We start from the raw sequence: 10,570 nt of genomic DNA, 5'->3' as shown, positions 1-10,570 counted from the left end.
TCTGGGAAATCACCACATGTCAGTTCATAGAGCTCTTCCTCATTTTTACAAAATAGCTGCATGGTACTCCCTTGACTCTAGGTGCCATGTGTATTCAACTGCTATCCTATGCTTGGGCATTTAGGTACTTTCCAATATTTTTCAATGGCAAACAGTGTTGGAATAAACAGCCTTGTGCACATGTGTTTTCACAGTGTTGGAAATGTTTCTTCAGGCTAACTTCCTAGGAGTAGGATTGCTGGTTTGAAAAGTTAAAGCAAAATAACAAGCATTGATGAGGATGTGGAGAAAAGGGAACCCTTGTCACTGTTGGTGGCAATGTAAATTGGTGTAGCCATCGTGGAAAATAATATGGAGGTTCCTTAAAAAATTAAAAGTAGAGCTACCGTTTGTTGTTCAGTCACTCAGTCATGTCTGACTATTATTTGCAACCCCATGTACTGCAGCACGCCAGGCTTCCCTGTCCTATACTATCTCCCAGAGTCTGCTTAAACTCATGTTCATTGGGTCAGTGATGCCATCCAACCATCTCATCCTCTCTTGCCCCTTTCTCCTCTTGCCCTTAATATTTCCCAGCATCATCAGGGTCTTTTCCAATAAGTCGGTTCTTCACATCAGGTGGCCAAAGTATTGGAGCTTCATCTTCAGCATCAGTCCTTCCAATAAATATTCAGGGTTGATTTCCTTTAGGATTGACTGGTTTGATTTCTTTGCTGTTCAAGGGGCTCTCCAAAGTCTTCTCCATCACCATAATTCAAAAGCATCAGTTCTTTGGTGCTCAGCCTTCCTTATGGTCCAACTCTCAGTCCCGTACACGACTACTGGAAACATTTGTTGGCAAAGTGATGTCTCTACTTTTTAATACACTGCCTAGGTTTGCTATAGCTTTCTTTCCAAGGAGCAAGCGTCTTTTAATTTCATGGCTGCAATTACGCTCTGCAATGATTTTGGAGCCCAAGAAAATAAAATCTGTTACTGTTTCCACTTTACCCCATGTTTCTATTTGCCATGAAGTGGTGGGACCCGATGCCACGATCTTAGTTTTTTGAATGTTGAATTTGAAGCCAGCTCTTTCACTCTGCTCTTTCATCCTCATCAAGAGGCTCTTTAGGTCCTCTTCACTTTCTGCCATTGGAATGGTATCATCTGCATATCTGAGGTTGTTGATATTTCTCCCAGCAATCTTGATTCCAGCTTGTGCTTCATCCAGACTGGCATTTCACATGATGTACTCTGCATTGAAGTTAAATAAGCAGGGTGACAATATACAGCTTTGTCATACTCTTTTTCCCAATTTAGAACCAGTCCATTGTTCCATGTCCAATTCTAACGGTTGCTTCTTGAGCCGCATACAGGTTTCTCAGGAGACAGATAAAGTGGTCTGGTATGTCCGTTTTTTGTTTCTACATCTTCACATTTCCCAATCATTAACTCTTTAAAAAAAAAGTTTTAAAAAATATTTATCTATTTGGCTGCTTTAGGTATTAGTTGCAGTTCATGGTCCTCTCTGATCGTGGTGCAAGGACTTAGCTGCCCCGAGGCATGTGGGATCTTAGTTCCCTGACCAGGGACTGAAACTGTGTGCCCTGCATTGGAAGGCAGATTCTTATCCACTGGACCACAAGGGAAGTCCCCTAATCATTAACTCTTGAGTCAGCCTTTTAGTTCAAAAGACACGGACACAGAGGCTTGTGTACAGTTTCAAGTCCTATTTCCGCTTCCTCAATGGGATGGTGGATTTATGGGTAGGATGGAAGGAAGGAAGTGTTCACCATTGACTGGATAGATGTATGAACAGCTGAGTCGGTGGGTAAACAGATGAACTTAGGGACAGGTGTATGGACAGGTGATTGGGTGGACAGATTATTAGAAGAATGATTGATAAGGGTACTGAATTCTACCCAGGCATTCTGTCCCTAAGCCTATTACCTGTCAGGACTCAACATTTCTCTCTTCCTAATTTTCCTGCAGAGACACTTCCCCAGCCCAATGTCACAGTCAACAACTCAGCCCCAGGAGCATGTAGAATCCATCAGCCTGCACAGCTTGAACCCAAAGAGCACTGTGGCCATCCAGTGGTACATCCGGGGCCAGAAGCTCTTCACTGGGGGCCACAGGGAGCTGTCCTCTGACCACAGGACACTGTATAACATCACCAGGAATGACTTGGGCTTCTACCAGTGTGAGAGCTGCAACTCAGCCACCAGCAGCATCAGCAACCCTGTTCTCATCAAAGTCATTTGTGAGTTGAGGGCCTTGCTAAAAGGTGGGTGGGAACACTACAAGAGTGTATCTGAGGGGTGAAGCAGGGGTTGAAATCTAGCTGGTTCTGTTGGCCAAGCTGGTGGTGTCTGCCCTAAGGGAGGGGGCTTGTATTATTTGCATAAAGGCCTCATGTTAGTTGAGGGTCCTGTTTAAGTCTCTTCAGGCCAGAGATGCTCCATCCCACTGTGAGACATTTTACCGACTTCTCGGGAGCAGATGATCCATCTGAGTACTTGGAAAAGGCCTGCAAACCCTACGTGCAGGACATGAAACCCTAGCTCCACCAGCAACGTACGACTCCACTGGGTGGGAGACTAGGTCACAGATCTCTTTTCAGCACCCAAGTGGGTTCTCAGTAAATATGTGTTAAATGGATGAAATTTTACATTTTTAATTAGTTTGCTTATTTTTGACTGTGCTGGGTCTTCACTGCCGTGCGCTGGCTTTCTCTAGTTGCAGTGAGCGGGGGTAGATTGCAGTATGTGGGCTTCTCACTGTGGTGGAGAGCAGAGCGCAGGCTCTAGGCACATGGACTTCAATAGCTGTAGTACACAGGCTCTGTAGTTGCAGCTCGCAGGTTCCAGAGCGTGAGCTCAGTAGTCATGGCACATGGATTTAGTTGCCTCACAGCATGTGGAATCTTCCCAGACCAGGCATTAACCCATGTCCCCTGCATTGGCAGGCCGACACTTATCCGCTGCGCCACCAGGGAAATCTCAGATGAATTTTTTTTAATGGCTTATTTATTCTAGGATCAAGGAAGATCTCTGTGTGTGACTTGAGAGGTGGAGTACTTTATGGTGATTTCAAGATGTGAGGTCTCATGCTAAGAGTGAGGGGCTGGAAATTGGGCTGGCTGTATGAGTTGATGACTGAGAACATAGTCTATGATGTTAGGGAAACTTGAAGTTGCATCCCAGTCACTAACCTTGGGCATATGTATTAATTTCTCTAAACTTCTAGCTCTTCATCTGAAAAATGGTGTTACTAATAGTATTTTCTCAGGGACCTTGTGAGAATTAAATGAATGGTAACTTATGAAAGCCTGGCATGCTGCAATCCATGGGATCACAAAGAGCTGGACATGATTGAGCAATTGAACTGAACTGAATTTATGCAACAGGCTTCCCTGGTGGCTCAGTGGTAAAAAAAAAAAATCCATCCATGTAGGAGATGCAGGTTCGATCCTGGATTGGGAAGTTCCCCTGCAGAAGGGAATGGCTATCCACTCCAGTGTTCTTACCTGGAGAATTCCATGGACAGAGAGAGGAATCTGGTGGGCTACAATCCATGGAGTCACAGAGTCGGACGTGACTGAATGATTAATACTAGCTAGCTAAGACCCATCACAAGCCTCATGAGACCAGTGTGGTCCAAACCAGTCATCTCCCCCAACCTACTTCTTCTCTATTCTGGATGTATCTGCTATTCTAATGGCCCTGAGATTCATCCTGGCCCTGGTCTTCCATACAAAAATCACAAAGGTCTTAGGCTTCCTCCCAGTGCCTTGTATGTATGAGCTCATTTACTCCTCCCACTTCATTGGGAGGTGCCTCCTACGGTACCTCCACTTTACAGATGGAGAGAGCGGACTTCACAGAGGTGAAGTGACCTGCCAAGGCCACCCAGCTAGTGAATGGTGAGGCTGGGATTGGAACTGGGAACGCTGTCTCGAGAGTCTGTCTTGCATGCTCTTAGGAAGCCATGCTCATCACTCCTTCCCACAGCGGCCACCTTAGTCCAAATTGCACAGGTGGCATGCCTCGTCCGGACACCTACAATAGCCTATTCTTTACTGGTATTCCTTTTCTGTGGTGCCATCCTTCCACCCTACCTACATCAACTCTGCAGCCAGAGTGAGCTTTTAAAAGTGCAAGTGGGGGGACTTTCCTGATGGTGCGGTGGGTAAGACTGTGTGTTGCTACTGCAAGGGGCGCAGGGTCAATCCCTGGCTGGGGAACTAAAGATCCCACTTGATACTTGGTGCAGCCAAAAAAGAAAAGTGCAAGTCAGTGGCCTTGCCCTCCCGTTGCTCTTAGTACATATTCAGAACACTCGGGTGACTTTCAGAACCTGATGTGATCTGATTCTGCAGGCCTTGGCAGCCTGTGACTCCACTCTGGCTTCTGCTCCCAAACTCCTCTGACTGGAGCCCTCTTCTTGCCCCATCTTGTCATTTCTCATCTCTGTCACTCCCCTGCAAATAGATCCTGTCCAGGTTCATGGCCCGTTCACACCAGCCCTATGCCCATGAATCTTCTTTGTATACCTAGCCTGGTCTTCTCGCTGAGCTCCCACTCATGTATTCAATTGATATATATTCGCTTGACACCTCCACGTCCACCTCCACTTAGAGTTCTGATGGGAATCTCCAGCTCAATGCAGCCCATACTGCACCCTTCACTCTACTCAAAGCCCACTCTACCAACTTCTTTTCCATCTTATTTGGTGGAAACTCCATCCATGCAGATGCTCAGGTCATATTTGGACTCTGACTTCCCTCTCTCCACATATCTGATCCCCTTGGCTCTACCTTGAAGATATATCCAGGGACTTCTCTGATGGTCCAGTGGTTAAGACTCTGTGCTCCCAATGCAGGGAGGCTTGGGTTCAATCCCTGGTCATGGAACTAGATCCCACATGCTGCAACTAAGACCTGGTACAGCCAAATTAATAAATAAATATTTTAAAAATATATCCCACCAGACTTCTCCATCCATGGAATTCTCCAGGCTAGTAGAGTGAGTTGCCATTCCCTTCTCCAGGGGATCTTCCTGACCCAGGGATTGAACCTGGGTCTCCTGCATTACAGGCAGATTCATTACCATCTGAGCCACCAGGGATGCCCCAGATAAATAAATATTTACAAAAATATATCCAGAACCATTTCTCAGCTCCTCCCTTGCCTCCACCTTGGTCTGGCTGCCACCGTCTGTTGCTTGACCCGTGGCAGTCTTCCAGTTTCCACACTCACCTCCTGTGGTATGTTCCCCACACTTCCAAACTCAGCTCTCATGACTCTCCTCTCACTTTCAGCCACACCAGCCACTTTGTGGTTCCTCAGACAAGCCTGACATACTCTTGCTCAGGATTTCTCTTCCCCTCGGTGACGTCCTCGGCTCCCTCTCTGTGTTCAGGTCTTTGTTCAGATGTTCCTATTTTGTGATGTCTACCTTCACTGCACTATTTCAGATTCTAAACTAGCCCACTCTCCTTCTCCTCCTGGTCTCTTCTCTGTGGTTCCTTTCTCTGACCCCTGCCCTCATCTCCGAACACAGTAGATAATTTACTTAGTTATCATGGTGATTTTTTTCTCAGTATTTTTTTATTAAAAAAAAATTGAGTATCGTTACCTTCTGCTGTGTAGCAAAGTGAATCAGTTATATATATATATATCCACTTTGTTAGATTCTTTTCCCATATAGGTCATTACAGAGTGCTGAGTTCCCTGTGCTATACAGTAGGTTCAGTTCAGTTCAGTTCAGTTGCTCAGTCGTGTCTGACTCTTTGCAACCCCATGAATTGCAGCACGCCAGGCCTCCCTGTCCATCACTAACTCCCGGAGTTCACTCAGACTCACGTCCATCGAGTCGGTGATGCCATCCAGCCATCTCATCCTCTGTCGTCCCCTTCTCCTCCTGCCCCCAATCCCTCTACTTGCTATCTATTTTATATATAGTAATGTGTATGTGTTGATTCCAATCTCTCCCATTTTATCCCACCCCCTCTAAACCTCTTGTAACCCTAAGATTGTTTTTTACATCTTTAACTCTATTTTTCTTTTGTAAATAAGTTCATGGCTTCCTGGTAGCACAGTGGTAAAGAATCTGCCTGCCAATGCAGGAAACTTGCAGGAGACGCAGGTTCGATCCCTGGGTCAGGAAGATCCCCTGGAGGAGGAAATGGCAACCCACTCCAGTGTTCTTACCTGGGAAATTGCATGGATAGAGGAACCTGGTGGGCTACAGTCCATGGGGGTCACAAAAGAATCATTCATGACTGAGTGACTAAACGACAACAAATAAGTTCATTTGTACCACTGTTTTAAGATCCCACGTATAAGCCACATCATGTGATACTTTGCCTTCTCTGACTTCACTTAGTCATACTGATTTTTTTAATCATCAGTCAGTCTCCCCATTAGATGGTCAGATCTATGAGGGCAAAGACCTTGTTTACCTTGTTGCCTGCTGTGTCCTTGGTGACTAGAACAGTTTGCTGAATGAATGAATGAATGAAACTCTAGTCACTCTGCCCAGGAGACTCACCCTTAGACCTACTGATCTTGGATTCAACCTTTGGATCTCAGTTTAAATGTCATTACATCCAGCTCGGCTTCCCTAATTACCCCGGGTTAGATCTGATCTTCCTGGAAGCACCTCACAGAACATCCTATTCTGCTCCTTTATCACACTGGTAAAACTTTAATAATACTTATTTGCCCCACTGTGTGTTTGGGGTCTCATATCTCTCCTAAAGTGTAACTCCAGGACGGCAGGGGATTTCTACCTGCTCTGTTCCTGCTGTATCTTCAGTACCTAAAAAAAGTACCTGGCACACAGTAGGTACTAAATAAATGTCTATTGAATGGGGGAATAGATAAATATGATCCCCAGAGGCTGAATGATGGAGGGATTCAGACTGTGGGCTCTGGCATCAGTATGTTTCAAATTATAACTCTACCATGTGGGTGATATTGGCTCGGTAGTTTGACCTCTCTGTGCCTCAGTTTCTCCCTCTGAAAAATGGGGATATTAACAAAACCTATCTCGTAGTTATGTTAAGCAGTAAATGAGATTATATACTTTACTAGTCTTAATCACTGTTAGCTATGACTAGCAGTGATTATCTATTATATAGATAATTATTATATTATTATTATCTATCATATAGATAATAATCATTATCTATTCCTTCTCTGGGCCTCAGTTTTCAAATCTGTAAAATGGAGGGAGAAAAGGGCATACAAAAGGCATGCCCAGTCCAGAGGACCTGAAACTCAGAGCCCTTCTACCTTGCTCTCTCTCCCAGTCTCTCTCTTTCTCTCTCTCGCTTCCCCTCTCTCCTGCAGAGGCTCCAGAGAGCATCCTGCAGCCAGTCTTCCTCAGGACCACCATTCCTGCGGGGGCCATCGCAGGGATCACTATGGGTGTCCTCATCGGTGTGGCACTCACAGGGGTGGCTGGCTCCTTTGTCAGGGTCATGAGGTCCCAGGTATCAGCTCCGGGCTCTTCAGAGGTCACAGAGCTGAGACCGAGTGTCTGGGAAGTTCAGAGGGCTGCACTGCTGGAAGCCATGTGGGCTGGGAGCTGGGGGATCGCCTAGGGCAGGTCTTCGGGGAAGGAATGTTCCTGAGGACCTGGAGACCAGGACTGGGGCTGGAGGTGGGCACTTCTCACTTGTTCCCAGTTTAGTGTAGTGATTAGATCCTAGGCTCCCCAGTTAGCAGAAGTGAGCTTAAATACCCGGTCACCATTTTCTAGCAGTGGTACTTTTGGAAAAGTGACCCACCCCCTCCTGCCTCAGTTTCCTCATCTGTGAAATGGGGATACATGTAGCCATAGCAGTCTCTGCTAGTGGCTCAGTGGTAAGGAATCCACCTGCAATGCAGGAGACAAAGGTTCAATCCCTGGGTCAGGAAGGTCCCCTGGAGGAGGGCATGGCAGCCCACTCCAGTATTCTCACCTGGGAAATCCCATGGATAGAGGAGCCTGGTGGGCTACAGTCCATGGGGTCGCAAAGAGTCAGCACAGCTGAGGCTACTGAGCACACAGCACATAGCCATAGAATTGTCATGACAGTTCACTGGCATCACTGGGGCTTAGCCAGTGTCTGCACGTGGTAAATGGTCACTAAGCCTATTATTATTAATAATATTGTTAAAGTAAATGACAAATTATAGCTCGTGTAGTGCCTGCTAACTTCTAGCTATTATAGTATTATAATTGCTCAGTGTGCTCGGTTGCTCAGTCATGTCTGACTCTTTGCAACACTTTGGACTGTATAGCCCACCGGGCTCCTCTGTCCATGGGATTTTTCAGGCAAGAATACTGCGTGGGTTGCCGTTTCCTTCTCCAGGAGATCTTCATGACCCAGAGATTGAACCTACATCTCCTGCGTCTCCTGCATTTCAGGTAGATTCTTTACCACTGAGCCATCCGGGAAGCCCAATATTATAATTACATCATCATTCATCATAGATACTGCTAAATTACAAAGAGCTAACTGCACCAATCATGGTTCTGGGTTTACTCTGAAATCCTCCTAACAATTTTAAGAAGAAGCTATGCATATTATTTTTTCCAGTTGAGAGGAAGAGAAATGGAGGCTCAGAGCCAGGGTCACACAGGATCTGCACTTGACCTCATATGCCAAGCTGCTTCCCAAGCAGAAAGGCCTGCGTTCAAGTCCCTGCTCCACCACTTCCGGGCTTTTGTTACCCTGGATGAATTCTTGAACTTTCCAGTCTTGGTTTCTTGACCTATAAATTTGAGGCTGGTAATAGTGGATTATTGTTTGTTTTAGTTGCCAAGTCGTGTCTGACTCTTGCGACCCCATGGACTGTAGCCGGCCAGGTTCCTCTGTCCGTGGGATTTTCCAGGCAAGAATATGGGAGTGGGTTGCCATTTCCTTCTCCAGTAGATTATTAGGAAGAGTTAAAGAGTTGATACTTATGCCTGTGTAAGGGTAAATACAAATGGGAAATAATTAAAGAATTAATTTAAAGAGTTTACTTCACTCCTTGCTGAGCTGTTAGGTTCAGCATCTCATTGAGAGGGAGGTGCTATGGTTACACCCATTTTGTAGAAGCATTAACTGAAGCTTAAAGAGGTTCAGCCTTTTGCTTAAGGTCACACAGCTAGCTGGTGGGAATAGCTGGGCTTTGAACCCATTTCTGTCTGGCCCAGAGCCTGGCTCCTTAACCACTCCACTGTAAGGCTCCCTCAAACATGTGAAGACTAGAGCAGAGGGTTGTGGAGGGCCGGGACTAAGATGCCACGTCAGCACACCACATCTGAGTGGACCCTGAACAAGTGAGTGGACCCCAAACAAGCACACCTGCTGGAATGGACCCCAGTGTCACCACATCAAGACGACAGGTTTGCTCTGCCTCCAAGGTTCTTGGGGACCTCAGGCTCATCCTTAAAGCAGCAATCTCATCTTTTTGCCCTCTTTCCCCTCTTTTGAAAATGGGAGAGGGAAGACGGCCTTGTTCTGGCTCAGCCATAGAGGCAAGTACTTTCCCTACCTTTCTTTTGCAACTTCTTCCTCCTTTTGAGACGTCTTCTCTTTCTCTCCAGCCCAAGAATCCTGTGGAGTTCACCTTTGAAATATTCTTTCAGAGGAAAAATACTCTCTAAAATGCATCTAGGTAATGCATGAGACAGAGTGTTCAGGGCTGGTGCACTGGGATGACCCTGAGGGATGGGATGGGGAGGGAGGTGGGAGGGAGGGTCAGGATGGGGAACACAGGTGCACCCATGGCTGATTCATGTGAATGTATGGCAAAAACCACCACAATATTGTAATTAGCCTCCAATTAAAATAAATCTTTTTTAAAAAGAAAGAAAAAAAATAAAATCCATCTGGGTAAAATGACCCCGAGAGCCCTGCCTTGTGTCTGTGCAGGAGCTGTTGAGGACAGAAGCAAGAGAGGGCAGCCCCCAGGCAATGAAGCTTCAGATGCTAGAATTAGGAGTTTCACGTTCACCCTGGATTTGTCGGGGGAGAGATGGGAGTATCTCAGACTTCTTGTAGGGTTTGCTGGGGATCTTGGAATCTCTCTGTGTTTTTTAAAATTTTCTTTATTTATTTGTTCTTGGCTGTGCTGGGACTTCATCGCTGCATGGCTTTTCTCTAGTTGCGGCGAGTGGGGGGCGCTGTCTAGTTCCGGTGTGCAGGCTTCTCTTTGCGGTGGCCTCTCTTGCTGTGGAACACAGGCCCTAGGGCGTTCAGGCTTCTAAGTTGCTGCTCCTGAGCTGTAGAGGTCACACAGGCTTCTGGGGGTCACACAGGCGCCTGGTCACACAGGTGTTCAGGCTTCTGGTTGCAGCTCCTGAGCTCTAGAGTGAGGGCTCAATAGTTGTGCATGGGCTCAGTTGCTCTTCAGCATTCAAGATCTTTAGCTGAGGCATGTGGGATCTAGTTCCCTCACCAGGAATTGAACCCAGGCCCCCTGCATTGGGAACATGGAGTCTTATCCACTGGACCACCAGGGAAATCTCTCATACAGTTATTGAAATGCAGGAAGCAGGGGATGGCTCTTTGGGACCTTGCCTCCATTTTTTTTTTCCAGAAGTGAAAT

General features: G+C 46.4%; 1 protein-coding gene across 2 annotated transcripts in view; it reads left to right on the top strand.

The window, feature by feature from the left end:
• Window positions 1-1,480: 1,480 nt before the first annotated feature.
• The window catches only part of CEACAM20 (CEA cell adhesion molecule 20), a 28,545-nt gene continuing 19,455 nt past the window's right edge, over window positions 1,481-10,570 (top strand). Inside the window, exon 1 of one of the 2 annotated variants that reach the window (XM_044930726.2) lies at window positions 1,481-2,242. The gene's annotated coding sequence lies outside the window, so the exon portion shown is untranslated. The remainder of the gene's footprint in view (window positions 2,243-10,570) is intronic. The other variant, XM_044930725.2, reaches the window with a different exon arrangement.

Source organism: Bubalus bubalis, chromosome 18 (genome assembly GCF_019923935.1).
Source record: "Bubalus bubalis isolate 160015118507 breed Murrah chromosome 18, NDDB_SH_1, whole genome shotgun sequence".
In the NCBI taxonomy this organism is placed as follows: Eukaryota; Metazoa; Chordata; class Mammalia; order Artiodactyla; family Bovidae; genus Bubalus; species Bubalus bubalis.
Note: the sequence above shows the minus strand (reverse complement) of the source record. Positions and strands in the feature narration are given on the sequence as shown.